General features: G+C 42.6%; 1 protein-coding gene across 1 annotated transcript in view; it reads right to left on the reverse strand.

The window, feature by feature from the left end:
- Positions 1-20,613, reverse strand: part of sema6bb (sema domain, transmembrane domain (TM), and cytoplasmic domain, (semaphorin) 6Bb) — a gene marked incomplete at its 3' end in the record, with an annotated part of 254,546 nt that overhangs the window by 190,684 nt on the left and 43,249 nt on the right. The gene's annotated exons all lie outside the window — the stretch shown is intronic.

A 20,613-nucleotide genomic window follows, 5' to 3' on the forward strand; every position in this document is an offset into this window, starting at 1 on the left:
AGGATTGCAGCGATGGTGGTGGGTTGTTTGTGTGTGTGTGTGTGTGTGTGTGTGTGTGTGTGAGCATGTTTGCAAAGATTTACATGAAGAAATCAATGGCAAAGCTTAAAAAAAATCTTGATAGCCCCGGACTGGGAGTCTTTAAATCAATAAAGTAAACAGAAACACATGCACTAAACATTGCGCAGACTGAGTAAACTCCTGCACTCCACTGGATTAATTGGTCTCTTATGTCTGTTAAAACAACAGATGTATCTATTCATCTAATTTACAGCTATTCTAATTGTGGATTTGGCTGCCCACAAACAAATTATTTAAGGATTTACTTGTTTTCCTGCAGTGGTTATAGAACAATTTTTACAGGGCAAACCTAAACTTCAAGAAAAACATAATTAGACTAGATTTTGAGATTCTCCTTTCCCTTTTCCTATTCACAAATGTCTTTTGTCATATATCCTTCCCTTTTTCTTAAGGCGGATTTCCACTGGGCAGGTTTTGCTTCGTCCTCTGCCCGGCGTCAATCCCCACCGGGTGCGTTACGGCAGCGCGTAACGGTTATTCACGGAAGATCGCACGATAATCATGAACGGACGCAAGTTCGCGAGACCCCCGCGACGGAGGAAACAACAACAATAACACTTCTTTTCATTCTTCGACGTGGAAGAAGTGTTGATCTGGTGTCATAAATGATTTTATGTTTCTCCACTTCAACAATCAGTCTCTCGTCGTACATTATGGCTCTCCGAGGCGCTCTGATTAATTGCCTGTTGACCTGGGAGCACCAGTTACGACTTAATGTTGATGTGAAGTTGTGATATATGACCTGTGTATTGTGTTTTATTTTGAAAGGGGGGGGCGGAAGTGTTTTACCTTGATTCTGTGTCAGATTTGTTGTCTGGTGCGATCTGCTCTGTTGAGCTTGGTGCGACAAAAATAGAACTTCTACCTGCCGCGGCGCTATCGATAGGACGCTCCACCAGACCGGTGGAAATGCTCTCATTGATTAGAATGGAAGCGATCAGCAACCGCTAACCCGCCGCTAGCGTGCCGCGACTGCAACTCGCCCAGTGGAACTCCGCCTTTAGGCCCTTTGCCTTCAGCATTTGCTCCGTCTCCTCTTTTCGCTGTGAGGAATGCACTAATGTAATCAAGTCATACATATTCATACATCTGCCGCTCAGATCACACACAAGCTTAAGTTACTCAAGAGAAAAAGTGTCAGGAAGAAGCGTAAACGAGAGCTATGCCAAACTCAAAAACGAGTTCGAGTTTTTTGCTCTGACTCCACTGCCAGCTCGCACTTTCAATTCAGCAACCAGAGATTAAATTATAAACATCTAGCAGACACATCACTTCGTCCCTCTCACATCTTGGCCCTGTTCCATTTCTTTCTTTTGCCTCGGGCCGGTCAGACCTCTACAACTGTCCGTATCCCCCCCAAATTCCTCCACGACCTCCTGCCTCTCTCCATTTCTCTCTCATTCGCCGCCTTCTCCTTAAGCAGAGGCCGTCACTAACCCCCCTGACTCTTGCACACTTTACCCAGAATGCAAAGCATCTTCATTGAAACCCCTCTGGGGACACTGACCTTGGCTTTCTGAGCTGAAATAGAAGACTGATAAAGACTCGCCTCGCAACACCATCACACACCCACCCGCCCGTTCAACCTGCCCCTTACTCTCAAATTACACTCTAATGGTTTAAATGGTGCATTCCCCCACGAGATCTAAGGCGGACTACATGGGGCAGAGGTCAAGGGTCCAGCTGACGATTTATGAGTCAACTAAAGGTCATTGGTAAACCCTACGCCTCAATTATGAAGCTTCGCCTAGCAACAGTAAACACAGCACAACTTGTGCAGCAGTTTAATCAAATCCGTTCCAACAAATTCCTCCCGCACAGCACGAAGACGAAGTTTTCGGAGCACTGCCATGTACTGTGCATGAAATAGGGAACATTCTTCATCTGTTGCAATGTGCAGCCAAAAGGCAGGGCAGGATAAAAGTATCTCCTGTGTCATGCTCAATTCCCAACTCATTTCTTCTGTTATGCAACAAAATAGACAAAAACAAGAAATGCACAGATCAACTCAGAGAGTGTGTGAAAATCTAATTTTCTCTCCTCTGCGGTTTAAAGCACTGCTCTTTCTCTATGAAATCAAAATAACACCACAGTGAGGGAATTAGCCTCTCATCCATTTTATGAGGAGTTTGGTTACGATGGAGCTAATGTGTTACAGGTATCAGGGGCTATCGACTTTCTCACCTAGGATTACCACGCAGTGTGCCGGGCTCAAGTTCTGTTTTTACTCTTTGATGCCAAACTGTAACCTGACTTACTCTCATTCAACTCAGCACAGTTGTAATGACACAATAAAGGCGGTGAGCGCCAGAATGAAAGGCATATGTAGGCTACTCTTCAGCCATTTAAAGCTTAGGGTTAGGGCGACGTGTTTGTGCTGGTGCTGATCAAACACGTCCGCGACAACCTGAACCTCAGCGTACGTTAAATCAAGGGATCCGAGATAAGTAGACCTCTAGGCTCATGTCATAATGGGCAGAACACTTCAGAGATAGAGAGATTATCCCGGGTCATCGGTCGCATATGAAGTGTGTGAGTCTGTTAGTGTTCATCTGGTCCGATCGTTTACATTCACAATTCAAAAAAAGTTCAGTGAAGTTCAGGTTAGATTAGCTTAGCATTAAGAAACTAAAGGAAATCTCGAGTGTGGCTCTGGTAGATTGTATGGTTATCTTTGGACAGAACAAAGCTAGGCTAGGCACTTATTAAACTGGTTTACTTGAAGTGAAGTTCAGTATCACCACGCTTGCAAATGAGTTACTACTTGGCCACTGGCCTCTAAGGTTTTAAAGCGGACCTAGACCGGAAGTTCCAATTAACGCTGTTTTTTAGTGTGTATCTGCGTCATTACCTTGTTTATGAAGCCCTGAAGGTTCTAAACAAACAGTTCAGCCACTGCTGAGAACGCTGTGTCTTATTGTAATCTCGGGCTCAGCAAGATCTCTGAAAAAACCTGGTCCGGTTACGTGAACAACGGTTCTCCTGAACAGCAGATCGTCCTGCTCCGGGCACTAGTCCGGGCACATCCGGTTGCGTACATTGAACCGCAGAAGAAGAATAACGTCCGTTGTGGAGGTGTTTCACGAGCGACAGTGTCTTCTGACTCTGGGTCTGACTCTGGGTCAAAGTCATAAAAGGGACTGCGGCGGGGAGTCGTGAAGAAGCTATTTTCAAACACTGTTAAAACAATGTTTTGATAATGAGTAGCAGTGCATCCACCGTTCCAGAGGGGGGAGCTGCACTTCTGAGAGCGGGTGTGCTGAATATGTCACTTCCGGGTATTGGCCAATCACAACACAGTTGGGAAGCCTCTACGCTGGCTGGCCAATCACAACACAGTCTGTCTTCTGGGTGAGAGAGTTGAGTCTGAAATATCGCGGCTGGGGAACTGTGCCAGAAAAGAGGATTTCTATCGGCTCGTTTACAGCAACAAGGAGGTTTTTGACCATAAAAACAAGTTAATGTATGTAAGTAGACCTCCATAACTAACATGTATGTGCAACAGGACCACTCTATGTGACCTTTTAAAAAAAAAACACTGCTTTGGTGTAAATAACGCTAATTATAATTAATGGAATTTAAAGTGTTGCATTAATATCAGCACTTCCTACTCCCCCAGCTTGAATTCATCTTAGGTCCCCGTAAAGGCTGCAATCTTTAAACTGAAAAGCCACAAATACCGACTCAGCTTTACAAAGTTTAAGCAATGTCATTTTAATAAAGTTCAGTATGGTGACGCAGCATTTTTGTATCCCCCAAATGTTGAACAGCCTGAAACTCTGACTAGTTCCTGATTTTTTTCAGTCACTCCCTGAGGGGATTTGGTGTTCTCATGCAGACAGGCACAGAATACAAGAATGGCATGAAGTCCACTCAATACGTGCCAACCAGCAGTATTTTGTCCTGTGCGGAGGAAACAAGCTGTGTGGGTCAGAAAATACAGAGGGAGGGGAAAAAGAAGAGCTTGTGCTCCGAACTGTCAGACTCCTGTTTTATAAGAGAGAATCAAAGTGAAATATGTCTGCTAAATTGCTCTGATGGTCGCCAAAGTCCACTGCGTTTGCTGGAGCAGATGTTACACAGATATCGCAAAAACTGCAAAGGCCGCTTATATTTCTGTAACCCTGATATGCATTACTCTGCAGGACAGAAACACTGCAATGATTGGCCGCTCCGGCTGAGCAAATGCTGCAAACACTGTGTGCCGTCTTCAAACAGATGCTAGTCTCCCTAGAGACAGGTCCGCCAGTGTCCAGTCCCCTCCCCACTCTCCCACTGTTTTCTCACAGTCCCCGCACACACATTTTGCACACTTACACTCACAGAAATGCATGCGAGCGCCACAGCCACTGCTCTCAAATCTGAGCTAAATATAGGCAGTGAGGTAGAGCTATAGGTAGTTGTCAGAAGAGGCTCCATTATCAGCCTCGGACTGTGAGACTCTTGTGTTCTTCCATAATGAACCGGTGCACCTGTCTCTCTCAGGTCAGACTAAATATAGCCATGCTCTCACTGTCCCGCGGTGCGCACACACACACACACACACACACACACACACACACACACACACACACACACACACTGCCCACCCTACCAGCGCCTCTTTTAAACTTCCCATGCGGAGCAAACTAGTTCCAGTGGTGGGGCAGGGCCTACAGGGTTACACTATCACTCATCTCATTCTCCTTTTATAGGAACATAATGCCATTACAGTAGGCAGGAATAACACACCGGGATCTACTGGCACCAGAGAGGTGGCCGGCAAGCACTAACCCCCCCCATCTGATTATAGTGGTGATGTCTGTTCATATGCGGCTATCTTTAGACGGTTTACTGGAGCGCAGGGTCAGTGCAAATGATGACGTCTGGTTTCAACTCCATATATGAAGGTGTGGTGTTTAATGTGTTTTATTCAACACTTTTTAATCTTATTTGTTGAAAGCCTCTACACGTCATCAACAATCATTTATCAATAAATCAAGTTGTCCACAGCCAACCAGTTGGCTGATGGATTTGGTTTTTACAACTTAGAACAGTTATTACGCTAAATGTGCAATTTTCAACTGCAAAATAAAACCAACTAAATTAGGATGAACAATATTTAGATTTCCAAATATATCAAGAAAAGGGTGCCCCAAGCAGCCATGTAGTTGACTTATGCCTTGTGCTGACTGATCTGTGCAGCCATCTATCACTGAAGCCGCTTTTACTCAAGAAGGCGCTGGTATACCTGCGACGTGTGATCACATTACACATGAGAGTGGACGCCTACGTATATGTGTCCCTGTGATGGACGGGCAAACTGTCCAGGGTGGGACCCCGACCTATCACCCTATGTCAGATAGTCTCACATGGAGGATAAAGCTGTATAAAATGGATGGATGGACTATACATACACTACTGCTCAAAAGTTTGGGGGGGGGGGGTCACCTATACAATTTTTTTGTGTTTTACATTATAACTCACACTTTTATTCATCAAAAGAGTTGCAAAATGAATAGAAAATATATTCAAGACATTGTCAATATTAGAAATAATGATATCAAAATAAATAATCATTTTGCCCTTTCGTCGCACAAGGGTTTTCAAGGGTTTTCTAATCATCCAATTGCCTTCTAACGCAATTAGCAAACACAATGTACCATTAGAACACTGGAGAGATGGTTGCTGGAAATGGGCCTCTATACACCTATGTACAACCAGACCTAGATTAGCACATTACCACATTAACAATGTATAGAGTGTATTTCTGATTCATTTAATGTTATATTCATGAAAAAAAAGTACTTTTCCTTGAAAAATAAGGACATTCCTAAGTGACCCCAAACTTTTCAACGGTAGTGTAATAAGCATAATGTTCTCCCCAAGTATGCTTAACTATCTCTCTGCTATATCCACAGTTTGGGACGCTCTAAACTGACCACAGGTGATAATTTTTATCTGTGTGGTGGCCCTGCGATGGACTGGCAACCCGTCCACGGTGTAACCCGCCTTTCACACTATATCAGCTAGGATTGGCTTCACAACCCTCACATGGAGGATAAAGCGAAAGAAAATACATGTTAGCATATTCTTTACTGTCCTCCCTACCTGAGAGTCTGGCTGCCAAACGGTGAAATATACTCATATGAAGTCATTGCAATGAAGTAAAGATAATAAAAAAAATCAGACAAAAGGCTTATGTGAAAATCTGATTATGTCAACCTAGGTGAGAGGAAAATCATAGGATGTCAAGGCCTACTGCTGAGACTGGGGGTTTAATTTCGTGAAAATCTGCACGGCTGAACAGAGCGCTCTAATAACGTGTGTCGTAATGTGCTCTAATAATCGGGCTCAACGGGAGAATTGTGTGATCTTTACCCTGTCATTTTATCCTCAGTCCCAAAGCTGACAAAGATTTGACGGACGATTATTTCCTTAATGTACATTTTTGCGGACCTGTGAGAATATGCTGCAATTCTACGCTCGGATACAAATTCCCAGAAGCAAAGAGAAAATATTACACGGTCATAATGTGGATGTGTCTCCTCTCCTTTATTCTGCAAACGTTTTCCTGTACTGCAGGCAGACGCAACATCTGCGGCGGCAGAACCCCAGAAGAAGAAGGACTTTGAGAGGTAATAAAAGATGAGATGGAGTGATTAGGGAAATGGCTGCGAGGTATTCCAGCTCAAACTCCATCTCCTTACAAATGCCAGTCAGGATTACCTCAGACAATTGACATGCATCACCTGCTCAACCTCCACAACACTTATCTCATTCTGACAAAAAGTAAATGCAATCACAGGAAATGAAAACGGGGAAATGTGATGGAAACATTACTGTCGTACATCTTCATCTCCAAACTTTGCGATTGTGTGTTTGAGAGAGAAATGGGCCCAAACATTCTGCTGATAAAATTGACTACACTACACTCTGTGGCCTTCTCTCCCCCCCGTTTCTGTTACCCTGGAAACTGTTGTCCATGTAAGGAAGGAGCAATTCTATTACAGCGTCTGGGCCAGCCAGCAAATAGAACCATAAAACAAGACTTTAACTGTTACAGAGGTGCGAAGGAAGCACAAATGAAGAGGGCACGGCAAATATATGGAGGCGGAAGGAGAAGAAAAGGGGGACACGGGGTGAAACAAGAGCAAGAGATGAACATAGATTAAAAGAAGAAGGGCACGGCACGGCTGGCAGAGATAAAAAAAACAAGTGAATTCTCACGTGGGAGGAGCATGTAGATATACGGAGAGACGACGACTTCCAGTCCTCAAACACAAGAGATACACAAAAATGTGCAGTAACCGTTGATTTCGCTTGGTAACAACACAGAGTAGGGCTGTACTAATCTAGTACAAACTAGTTTAAAACTCAAGTCAATTAGAAAATCGCAAAAGGCTGCAGCTTAATTATCATGTTATTGATTGCTCTATCTCCTACGCAAATTTTAAAAAATGGAACTCGCACCTAGGGCTGGGTATGGATTACTAAAATGTTCAACACAGTGGATACGATATTGCCTCAGTCAGTCAAGACGATTTCAAGCCATTTGATGATGAAAGGACGTGTAGTGTTATCATAACTGAAGAACAGAGATTTGGCATCGGGGGACACTCCGCAACACCCCAACGAGAAGTCTAGCATGATTTTGTTTTCCGATTTTCATCTCCTACAATGTACTCCTGAACGTTGACTGATAGGATATTGCTGCTGCTGCTGTTTGGTGGAACAGTGACACTGAAGAACGTTTATTTGAGCTTTGGCACCAGTACCTCTGCCTCGTTGGGTTAGGGTTAGGGTTAAGGGTTAAGGGTTAGGGTTAGGGTTATTAGCATCTCCTCAAGGGACGACCGTGACAAAGTTGAAAAAACTAAAAATGTTGGCGAGAAATATCGGAGGCACACCAGCAACCTAACTTGCTTTGGTGGCCATGATTGTCAACTCCATGCCCCAACCTCCCTCAATGACTCATGAACTTATCAAAAACAAAAATATTGTGTAGTCTGGTCCTGAAAATTATGACAAAATATCATCGTCAACTGGCCTTTTTCATGTGACGAAAACCAGACAAGGCGAAAACATAAACAGTGGTTATGTGACGACAACTATAATAAAATATATAATGCAATATTGTTGATGTGGTTGACAAAATAAAAACTCTGCTAAAATGTCTCTTCATTTTGACAGCTTGACACAAAGGTAGACTAAAACAGGCCGCCAAAATGGCCGCCATTGGTGATTAAGCTGATGGGCTTAATCACCAATGTGTGAACTCATCAATAATTTGGATGCAGATGTTTAAACGTTGTGCCCTACAGCTTTAAACACCAACACACAATGAATGATGAACTTAACCAAGACTTAAAAAACATCTAATATCTGTCACAAAATCTCAATTCTCTACAGGCTTGGTATAGACTGCTAATGCATGCATGGTGCAGTTATGATAACAGATGTCAAACTAAGTCTGATTACACACACACACACACACACACACACACACACACACACACACACACACACACACACACACACACACACACACACACACACACACACACTCACACACACACACTGTGAGAGAGGATGGAGAGTGGTGAACAGGGCCAGGAGCAATAGGCTGGTTAAGCTTAGATTGCCTCATCTTACTATGCTTCTCCACATCCATTCACATCCTGTAAAAGCCTCGTCTTTGTCATCCTTCTCTCATCCATCACTCCTCCCCGGCTCATAATGGACTCATTGAGTCACTCCATTTGTCTCCCATCACATGCCCAAAGCCAAATCCTCTCCTTTATTCTTTCTTTTTTCCTCTTTCCCTTTGTCTTCCCCCCATGCCTCTACAACATCTCACACCATCTCCATCAAGGGCAAGATATCACACTCAGTGTGTGTGTGTGTGTGTGTGTGTGTGTCTTCGTGAGAGACGACTCAGACACTCAGTGAAGGTCAACGCGGGGCCTTCAGGGAGACGCGAGGGAAGCGACTCGCAGGGATCAAATACTAATCGATACGGAACACAACATGTTCTCTGCCTCTCTCTTTTCATGGTCTTACACTTAACTCAGCCTTGTCCCTTTTACACTCCTGTGACCATCAGAGGGGGTGTGTAAAAGTGTGTGTGTGTGTGTGTGTGTGTGTGTGTGTGTGTGTGTGTGTGTTTGCCGGATCAGGTTTCCTTTTTTTAGCCAGGGGTGAGGGACCGGACCTCTCTCCGATGTGAGATGTTCTCTGAGAGACGTGTGTGTGTGTGTGTGTGACCCTCAGATTCCTGGGAATCATTGCAGGGCAGATCGTGTTACCAGCTGGCTTAGGCCGTGGTTTACTTTGTTCTATGCTAAACTACATTGGGTAGTAAAGCAACAGTGCCCAGGGCTGTACCATCTGACAGGGGTCAAATTACTCCATTCCAAATCCAATCGCAGTGCTTTTGTGCGATGGGCTGAAATTGCACAATGGGAATCAGAAATGAGACAGAGAGTCCCGAGGCTACGAACGGACCCACCAGCCTGGATCTTTACAGCTGTTAGGGAATGCGGTTGTTTAAAGATATTTTTCAGCGCAATTTGATCTTCAGTTTTCTTTTGTGTGCCAGATTACGGACTTTGGTGGGTTAGGTTGTGGAAGAGAAGACGTCACGTAAGACCATCAAAGGCATGCGAGCAAGGGATTAGTCATCCTTTAAATAACTTGTAGATGACTAAAACTGGGCTCAGTTAACGTAATCTTAACATAATCATCGCAGATATGTCTCTTTCTAATCCCAAACAAAAAATAGCACCTCATCAAAGCTGCTGTCAGAGGCATTTTCTCGACGGAGCTCCCCCTGCAGTTTTGGGGTACGTATTTTTATGACATCCTTACTCTCCACCCTTCCTTACGCTCTCCTGGCCTCGTGCATTTGTTTTCAACGGAGTTGGCGAACACAAGCCGTCGAGCCACTCGAGTCCATGCCGGTCAGCATCTGTTTTGCACGCTTCAGTGTTTTTCAATTCTTGTGATAGCAATAAAAGCTGGTCCAATGTTACTCATGCGTCTTATTCCTGGTACCTGGCTTGTGTGTGAAGGAAATATATGGAGTTCCATGAACCAATTTGTAGGGGGTGCGGAGACAAACAAGCCATTTAACAATCACAATGATTTTGAAGCTGCTATAATCGGGTAAAGACACTCCATACTTCTGCTTTAACCCATTGACGCCGGGAAAGCACTGCCGCACTTCTACCATGGTAAAAGCCGATACGTCAATTTTTGGGGGGTATAAGCATTCCTTTTGAAATTTTTCCAAGCAAACCTTGACAGCGGAGAGATTTCTGAAGGCAGTGATTTTCAGGAGTTTCTCGTCTTCGCTGACGTCATCGCTGATAACTTTGATCGCTCTGAACCAATCGACCGGGGGCTTTATGGTTAAGACATAATTACGTTTGAAGACGACGAGATATGCGATAACGGCGATGAATTTTAAGGTTTTGAAAGTAACGGAAGACGGAGAATTACCACCGTAATCGAGTGCCACAGCGCTGACAGCGACTAAATCAAGGCACTGACACAAGTTGATATTACTTTATTTTCTTACTGTTTTTTAATTGAAAATAGTTATTCACTTTACTTTTTGTCATTTGTTTGTATCTAAATAACCTCAATTTCCCAGGAAAGCCACAAGTGTAAGCTCTCAAATACTCTTTGAATTGTGTTCCTATCTGCTACGGAGGAAATCAGTCATTTAGTCGGCATTGAAGCTCAGCTTTTAGAGACATTTTTTCCAGGCACTTCAGGCCTTAATGGGTTAATAGTAAAACATTTAATATATTCCCCATAAGCATGTTTGAAGGAAGTATATAAGTAAAAATACTTTGGTTTTCATGGCCTTAAAATAGGACCTTGTCCCTATAGCAGTCCATACAAGCAGATTAGACCTGAGTGTATTTGTTTTGTAATTTGAAGTGGACGCTGACCATGCAAAAGACATCCATTCTGGTATGTGAAGGCCACTACAGTAGCTTGACACGCTCAGGAGAGGGAGTCTGCACTCTCACATTACATTTTGCTACTAATTCTGCAATTGTGTGAGTGGTAAGCGACACAAATACCAACAGGAACCAACAACACAACTGTTTACTCTCTGCTGTGTGTTGATGAATAAATGTCAAATCACCAAATGTGCTTGGGCTTGAGTAAAGGAAGGAGGGGTATGCAAACAGCGCTAACAGGAAGTTAACCAAAACATAACATAACTGACAGCTGATTTAAGATTTGAAGACACACCTTAAGTCTGTCAATGGGTAAAAAGGCAGATCAGGACGTTTTAAGGTGAATTTTAAGGCTCGTCTTCTGTACCAATCAAGGTTCCAGAACAGATGTCTCCTCCAATTTTTGTCCAATTTGGCACAAACTCCAGGAGACGGAAACTCATTAATTACATATTAATTAAATGGTAACGCGAGGCCTCAGTTTTGTTTTTGGTGCCGCACTCCCTCTGTTACTTTTTAGCAGAACACCTGTCTTACATTTGAAGTCATCAGTCAGTTAAATGGACCGGGGACAAGTCTTGATCCTCTGCTTGAGGAGGATGGAAAAACTCTGTGCCAAACTTTGACAGAGTATGGACATTTCAGAGAAACAGAAAGGAACAAAAAAAAAAACAAGTTAGACTGAACTCTGAAGAGAGACAGGGAGATGAAAGAAGGGAGGAGGCAGGAGATGTGAAATGGTTGCATAAATAGGAGAGAAATATAGGAACAAAGAACAATAAAATGAGGGTAGAATAGGCTTTAACTGTGAGAAGGTGAAACTAGATTGTGGGATATCAGCACCTTCACCCGAGTTTTTATTCTCTCATCTATCGTTAGGAATGGTCTGTGTGTGTATGTGTATTTATATCTTTGTGAGGACCAAAAAAATGTACAAACCTATCTTTTTGAGGACAATTTGGAGTCACATTTATAACTTTAAATGACTTTTTCAAGGTTAAGACCTGGTTTTAGGGTTACGGTTAGAATATGGTTAGACACTTAGTTGTGATGGTTAAGGTAAGGGACTAAGGAAGCGTCCTCACGGAGATGTAAAATAAAGTTTGTTTGTGTCTGTCTGATGCAGTTCCACCGTCGTCTTCTCGCTGGTATCTTCTCCAAACACTGACTCCTTATTCGACGAGTGGTTCGTCCCATCTGTCCATGCTGCACGCTGTCATATTAAGTACCTGACCTGTCACTTCACCTGCTGCTGCCAGTTTCTCGTCCCTTAAACCAGGTCAGCTTCTCTCTCCCTCTTACTACAGCTACATTTATACAACTCCTGGCATTGGCCACAAATTCACAAAAACAGAGACAACAATTCCTCAACTCAAAGCTTTGAAGGAGTCATATTATATCCTATTTCTCCAAGTTAACCTAGTTCCCTGGTGTCCTAATGAACATGTCTGTGACATGCTTTGGTCAAAATACCTTAAGGATGAAGCACCACAGCAGTTCAATCACTCTGCCAAAACAGCCCTGTTCAGAACGCTCGGTTTTGAGTGTCTGTCTGTTTAAATGCAAATGAGACACAGGAAACTACATCAGGCTCGGGCAGCTAACAGCAGTTAGCATTTGGAAAAGCCATCATTTGCTGACTCTAGCCGGCACATTACCGTCATCTATGAAATGTATCCACTGGACACGTAAATCCTCTGAGACTGGAAGTTTGTGTAGAACTCTGTGCTGCACTGTGCAGCCAAGAATAGAACACTTTGCGGACTTCTGGATACTATTGCCCTCACCTGCACTATAGCGTTTTTTAGGGACAAATCGGAGCTCCGCGAGACAACAATTCCAGGAATGTCTCAATGTGACGTAGCAATGAGCGCGGAAGTAAACATCGCGTGTTTTATCTCCTGTACTTAGACTGAGGCGGACCACAAAAATATGAGTGAGTCATGTTTTTTCACACTTTGCCGACTCATAGGGCCTCCAGAGTCCCAAATATAAGTATTAAAATGATTAAAACGTTGATTTTTTAATAATATGTCCCCTTTAAAGCAGGAGTTTGTTTTGCAACAGGAAGACTTCATCCATTTGTATGCACATGTCTATGGGTGGACTATGTACCATACATCAATCCAATGAATCCAGCCCGGTCACTTCTCTGCCTCCACCCCCCTCATTTTTCTTATTACCAAATGACAATGACAAATGGCCACATGACACAAAAAAAAGAAAAAGCCATAGTTCGAATAAACTGACTCTTTGCCAGATGCAGTTAATCAAATGGAGCCAATTGAGACAATAACATTTAAATGAATTGGTCCCTTTTTTTCACTTGTCGAGCTTTACCACATTGTGCACTCCCTTCTGACTGAGCAAATGAAATATCAACTAATCAATAGCCTCGTATTAAAGAGGCTCTTCTCTCCCACTGAACCTCCCATCCCTGCCCTCTTTCCCTCCATTTCCTGAAGAATTAAAATATATTTGGTCAGATAAATTAATAAATGTTCCAGCGTCGGGTGTTTGTGTGTTTGATGGTTTTTCATCACTTCAGCATTGTTTAAGCGAGATTGCAATAAGGTAAGTTGTAAAAAACTAATAGATCTAATCTCATTTCCAATAACTTACTAAGAGCCAATATTAATCAAGTCTGTACTTAAATTGCATTCAAGTTGATTGATTATTGTAATAAAAAATTGCTATGAATTGCAATAAAAAAGGAGCTGCATTGGCTGTGACACTATGCTTTCCCCCTCTTTCCTGCACCAAATACTGCATTACTTTTGTTTGTATTGTATTGTTTTGTGTAATACAACATTTATACATTTCATATCGCACCGGCGCGATGAGAACTGGAGAACGAATGTGGCTAATTATATTTTCAGATGGATTAAGGAACCAAGGCACATTGCATTACATAACACATCCTCCCCCAGAGAACAGCTGCATATCTGAGCAATTACATTATAGGACGTAATAATGTGAAATATCACTATTTTGGTGTCGGAAAAAGACTGAAAACTGACTGTGTAGATATGACAAAGTTTCACAGACCAAATAGGCAAATAAGAGTATCAGGATTCCTACAATACAAGTGTTAACAAATCAGACTTTATATGTAAGATCACATGTGTAAAACTCAAGGCCCAGGGGCCAGATGTGGCCCACCACGTCATTTTATGTGGCCCGTGAGTGATTAATTGGTCTTAAAAATCTGTGTTAAAATAGGTCTATGCTGCTTTAAGGCGTGCGTTGACCATATATCCCACAATGCATTGCAATTGCGTTACCGCAAAGTGACGGCACCGCCACTAGATCGCAGTGTATCTTTGTATATGCATCATGCGACGAGTGAAATTGAATAAGTAATAAATACAGGAAGTTATTAAGCAATATGTTACGTAGTAGTTACCTTTATTTCACATTATATTTGGTTACATTTGGTTCCATTTATTCTGTATGACAGTTACCTCTGGCCCTTTGAGGGTAACCAAGGTTCATGTTCTTTTTTCTATTTGTGTATACATTAATGATGTGAAACAGAGAAATATAGAAGATCAAGAATCAATCAATTAATCATGTTCTGATTCAATATTTTTACACTTTATAAAAAGTGGACTTCACCTTGGCAGGTGAACCACAGCTTCTTAACTTCTACTTTTTACTGTCATATAACCCATACTTTTTTTTACTTTCCTTCACTACTTTACTTGTCGGCCTCTCTGTCCACCAGGGCTGTTTGTCTGTATTTCAGGCAGAAATAAGATAAAGACGCAGCTATCTGCTGTACAGTCCCTTGATCGGGGATCTTGTCAGGTCTCAACAACACTCCAACAGAATGCTGAAAAAGAGAGGAAATAGAGGGAGGTTCACAGAGCAAGAGAAAGAGAGAGCCAAGAGGAAAAGAAGCCATCCTACCCTGTAATCCCCCTGCTATCCGACTTGAATCCTGACAGTGCTAACCTGTTTTTAGTGCAGTGAATGGGAAGAATACCAATGGATATGCACCTGTGTGTGTGTGTGTGTGTGTGTGTGTGTGTAGAGAGCACTTAACTTGCTCGGCTGCCAGTCTGTGCTCCTGCAGCTGTGCTCCCTTTGGTTACATTAATGTCATGGAATTTATTATGCGGCCTGGTAATCTCCAAATAAATGTCTCTGAATCAATAATTAATTTTCTTTGTCGGTACAAAACCATCCATCCGTCCATTATCTGTATCAATTATCCTTTGAGGGTCGCGGGGGGAGCTGGAGCCCATCCCAGCCGACATTGGGGCGAGAAAGCTAGTGTTACTTGTACTTTCACGTGTACTTTATCATTTAAACGTATCAAATTAAAGGCCTATTGTGTGAGAATTGTTGATATCTAACAAAATGTATGAAATTTAGAGAACTACGGAGGCCTTAACGCACCAGAAAATATATAATTATTAGTGCTGGGAATGATGCGTTTCCATGACGACTGACCGGAAAAAAGACACGCGTGACGTCATGTTTATGTGCCGCGACACCGGAGTCCAAGCACCGTTTACCAGTTAGCTCCGTTAGCTGCATTAGCTCCTTTTCGGCCGGTTAGCGCGCCTACAACCGAACTGGAGCGGTCTGTTTATTAAAGGAAAAGAGCAGCGCTTCAAATAACCAGCGTACCTGTGTACTGCGTATGTGTGCCTCTGTTTTTAAAGTTTAGCGTTACTTTAGAGACTCATTTTAACAATCGGGAGTCACGTAAACATGGCGTCACGCGCGTCTTTTTTTCGGTCAGTTGTCATGGAAACGCGTCATGCGCGCCCAGCACTAATAATTATCTGGTTTAAAATGCGGAAAAAAAACACATTCTGGCTGATTTGTCCCTTGTGGGCTGCCGTAGAAACAAAGCTTAACAAGATGGCAGCCTCCATAAAGCAAAGTAAAGTAAAAGGATGATTCTAAAGCATTAAAACTGAATGATTTTTCATTTTAAAGTGAGAACACACTGGACCTTTAACTAAATCGTAAAGTCGCTGGATTGTGGAAGGAAGCTAAAGTACGTTGAAATGTGAAGAATTACTATGCAAACTCCACACAAAAGGACCCTGTATAAACTGGAATTTTAATCACTAACCCGCTCATTGTGAGCGACAACACTAACACACTGCACTAATTAGGTTTATTATTAATGAAGTCTTTTTTTCCCCCTTATCCTCTTTCATATTTGCTTAATTGACTTCACAGTTTGTTGACATTATGACCTCTCGTCATTATTTCTAAAACCGACTCCAGCGCTCTAATCTTCACAAGTCACATTTTCCAACTCAGTTATTTCAAATCCTCTCTGTCCGTGAGACACAAACACGTATAAGTGGGATCATCAGGAGCAAAGCCATGCTACAGCTTACTTACACATGAAAACCATATTATACTGTATATATTATCTACTTAACCGGTCTCCTAAGGGAAGTTGAATTCAAGGAGAGATGAATTAAATTGAAATCAATTTGGTAAATTAGGAGAAACTGAGAGCCTGTTAGCATGGTCTCACTCTTTAATGGTGAGTATTCTGCTCAAATCCTAAAAGTCTGTCTAATCTAATAAAAAAAAGCTGCACTTAAATCTAAGGATGGATTTTTGCATATTAGAGAAAAACAGCACATGACTTTGGGAGAAAATCGAGCGTTACACTGAAACAACAGAGCAAAATAAAACGCTGCAATTTATGCCCTAAAGCGATTTGAGTTTTTTCAACTCCTCTGCATTCAGAGAAGTTGGAAAACCCCCCTTCATTTATAACCCAGATCCCACCTGCTCGCTGTCATTCACACTCTACGCCCACTTCTGTGAGTGTGAGGACAGGACACAGCATTTCATCAGCTACATGAAGACGAGGCCCGAGAAATGAATTGTGTGACAACCTCGTGTTTACTCCGAGTCAGAGACGCGACAATGACGGAGCGGGAGGGAAGGGCGATGTGAGGACACGGAGCAGGGCGGCAGAAACGGGTGACAAGAAAGACAGAGACAGAGAAGCAGGATGAGGAGGTAGAGGAAGTAAAAAAGGATGCTGGGCGCGTTACGGCGTGGATCCATTTGGAATAAGACAGAAATGTCGTGATATTCTGCTGTGACACGAGCCAGACCTTCACCCTGAGTGGATTTTTTGGGCGATGATTCGATTCAAAATCGATTTTTCGATTCAAAACTATTATATAATAATGATTTCTGCTTCAATCTATAGTTGCGCAAAGGATGATTGTCTGCTTTGCAAGACAGAAAATGAACAAATGGAGACATTATTACATGTCTTTTACACATTTATCCATGCTTAGATGGATTTGTTGTACTTATAAATAAAAGTGCTAAGTAGAACCATATAAGATTCTTCGGCTTTTGGAGGGTTCCACCAATAACCCTTTTAAAACCCTTTATTCAGGAAAGGGGTTTTAAAGGGTTCTCTGGATCAAAATGGTTCTTACTGGAACCATTAGCGTTAACAAGAACCCTTGAAAAACCCTTTCTTTAGGTGAGGGTTTTTCAGAAGCAAATGGTTCCAGGTGGAACCTCAGCCCTTGCAGAAGGACTCTTTTGGAACCCTTATTTCTAAGAGTGGAACTGTTGCATGAAATCAATATCACATATTGCATAAGTAACAAAAATAACGTAGATTCTGGGACATTTTATATCGATTCTGAATCGTTGTGAATCGATTCTTTTGGCACACCCCTACTCTCTAGCCCCTTACGCTAACCTTAACCATCTACATCTTACTAAACACAATCCTAAGCAAAAATGTCCTCACTTTCACCAAAATGTCCAGTTAATAAGTGTTTTGGTCCTCACAAAGACACACATACAAGAATCCACACACACACACGGGTGGAGCTCCAGCCAAATTTTGGAGTTAATAAAAAGCAAAAGTCACCCAATCTTACCTGAAACAGCCGGCGGGTACCAGCGCAGTGACTTTCATCTGTATGACTCATACAGAACACTTCGATCAACCTCAGCTGCCATCATCTCCCTCCCCTCTGCATATGCATAGATATATTTTCTGTGATCTTCAGTGCGGAGTTAAGTAGAGCTGCTGACTGCAGTGTCAGAAACAACTCTGCTTCTGCCCTGACTTTGAGACGTCACAGCAAGCCCAGCTGAGCATCTGCCTGAAAAAAAAAAACGCCTGCACGTTTTTTAGCATTCATCTCAGAGGCAGTCGAAATCCAAACATCTGCGCGTGCCAAGACACCGACAACAGACCACGTACAACGCCAGCCAACAGCATTAAGTTATTTCAAATGAGCTGCGGGAGCGCAGCAGAGCCCGGGCAAGGGAAAAAAGAAACACGAGGACGAGACAAGAAGGAGTGACAGGACTGGAGAATGAAGACGGAACCAAATGGATCGAGCATGCCGAGTCATGGCAGCATGGAAATCAATCATGACAGCTCTTAATCATACAGAGCAAAGACATTAAGGGTTATTGTGCCTCTCCTGTAGCCAAGAGAAGCCAAAGAGAAGAAAGTGTTTGGCCACAGATGTAGTGAATCCTCCAGTGGTTACTCATTTTAAATGATAATATTAAAGTGTGTGTGTGTGTGTGTGGCGTTTAGATGAAGTGACACCACAAAAAAAAAGGAAAGTCATCGTCATCCTGTGTCAAGTCAAGCTTCCCTTTGCTCCTTCCATATATCTCCTGTTTGGCAACAGGGAAACGGAGGAGTTGCTATGTAAACATGACCTTTGACCCCCTCCCTCTTTAGCAAATAGTCCGTCAGAATGACAGTCAGGCAGAAACCTCGCTGTCAAACCTGTGGCACTAACTGGGGGGAGTTTCCACCAGTGTCTTCTCGGGGGCCGGAGCAGTGGCAGGTCATGGTAGATGAAGACAGCGGAGACTGAGGTCGCCCGTGTCTTACAGTGTGACAAACAGGTGAATAAAGTGCTGCTGCTGGCTGCTGGGAACAGCTCCTCTGAGGCGAATGGATGTTCATGCAACCTATAAATGTTGAGTCAAGGTTTTTTTCAAGCAAATGAGGAGGTTTTTTAGAAATATTAAAGGGTTTTTTTTGCATTAAAGGTGCATTATGTAATAAATCTAAAGCAACTGGCCATAAAATCCTCCTAATATGTCACAGAGACTCAGGAATAATGTTCATATAACAAACTGAACTCACCAACAACAACAGTACAGACAAAATATTTGCATTAAAAATAATATTTTGCAGACTGCAAATCATGTTTATGTTTTGAAAGCATGTTTTTGCATGTGGCGCCACCTACCAATCATTGCAGTCAGTAGAGTCTCAGCTGCAGAGCAACCACGGGTTGCCAGTTACGTCAGAAAACGAATGTAGTAACCGTTTTTGGCCACATTCTTACATATGGCACCTTTAAAGTTGCTGTGCTTAACTTTTACATACAACAACAAAAACACTGTTCATCAGTTTGTATCAAATCTGCAGCATCCAGGGCCGGAAGTGGTGTCAGATTCTGGAAATTACTTAGAATTCCTGGCGCTTTAAAGCTGAGTTAGACAACATCTATGTTTTCTCATTGAGTAACAATGCCATAACAACCTTTCAGAATGATGTACGTCATGTGAAATGAGTCAGAACTTCACTTCTTCACCTCCTCTAGCTCTGTTGCTTGGGAAAATTTCCCACCACATCCCGTGATTTTAGCGAAAGAGAAAATGCTGGCTCCTCTGCTAAGTAGCTGCACGCACGTGTCCCTTAAGTAACCTACTTCAACATCGGTTATTATAATAGACGCAAAACAGTCCAACAAAAAAAGGGAAAACAAGTCTAAAAAGAGAGTCAGACAATAGATCACGTGTCTAAATGAGCAGAGCATTTTCGGATTTCAGATTGCCTCGGGGTCGTCTGTCAGGTTTGAAGCACATGCATCTGTTCGTGCTCGTCTGCTTAGTCCGCAACAGCTTTCATGCTAATTTATACACCGACTGGCCACTTCTTTAGGGATTATGTGTATAGCATAAAATGTCCAAGTGAGGTCTTTTGCTGCTGCGGCCCATCTGCTTCAACATTTGACGTGTTCAGAGATGGTCTCCTGCATACTGTGGCTGCCGCACTATTTTCTCCTTCTTCAACCATTCTCTATAAACTCTAAAGATGTCGATCAGCAGTTTCTGAAACACTCAGACCAAACCAGATAACACCAACAACCACACTGTGTTTAAAGTCATATAAAATGACTGAGTGAATGAACTAAAGTAGGTGGATTTAACCCCTTATAGAAATGCACAGACCCGATTGGGTCCGTGTGGCACCTCCGGTATTCGTTTTAAGTCTGCTTTCCTAACAATGTTGTGCAAATCCTCGTAACTATCGATCACAAATTGAAATGCGGGTCAGTTTCACATCCGTGCTATTTTATGGAGTGGGAGGACAACATGAGCGAGTGGCCTCACACAGCGAGGATATTCATTATTTTGTGCTGTCGCTCGGCGTGGGCGGTGAATGGATTAATGAAATGAACTGAAATGAAATAGAGAATTAACAAAAAAAAACAAAAAAAGTCAGCAATATAACCCCGGTTAAATGACACAACTATATCAAACCACTCAGACAGTCTGAAGGTTTATTTTCAACAAAGTG

Source organism: Microchirus variegatus (assembly GCF_963457635.1).
Source record: "Microchirus variegatus genome assembly, chromosome: 4".
Taxonomy (NCBI): domain Eukaryota; kingdom Metazoa; phylum Chordata; class Actinopteri; order Pleuronectiformes; family Soleidae; genus Microchirus; species Microchirus variegatus.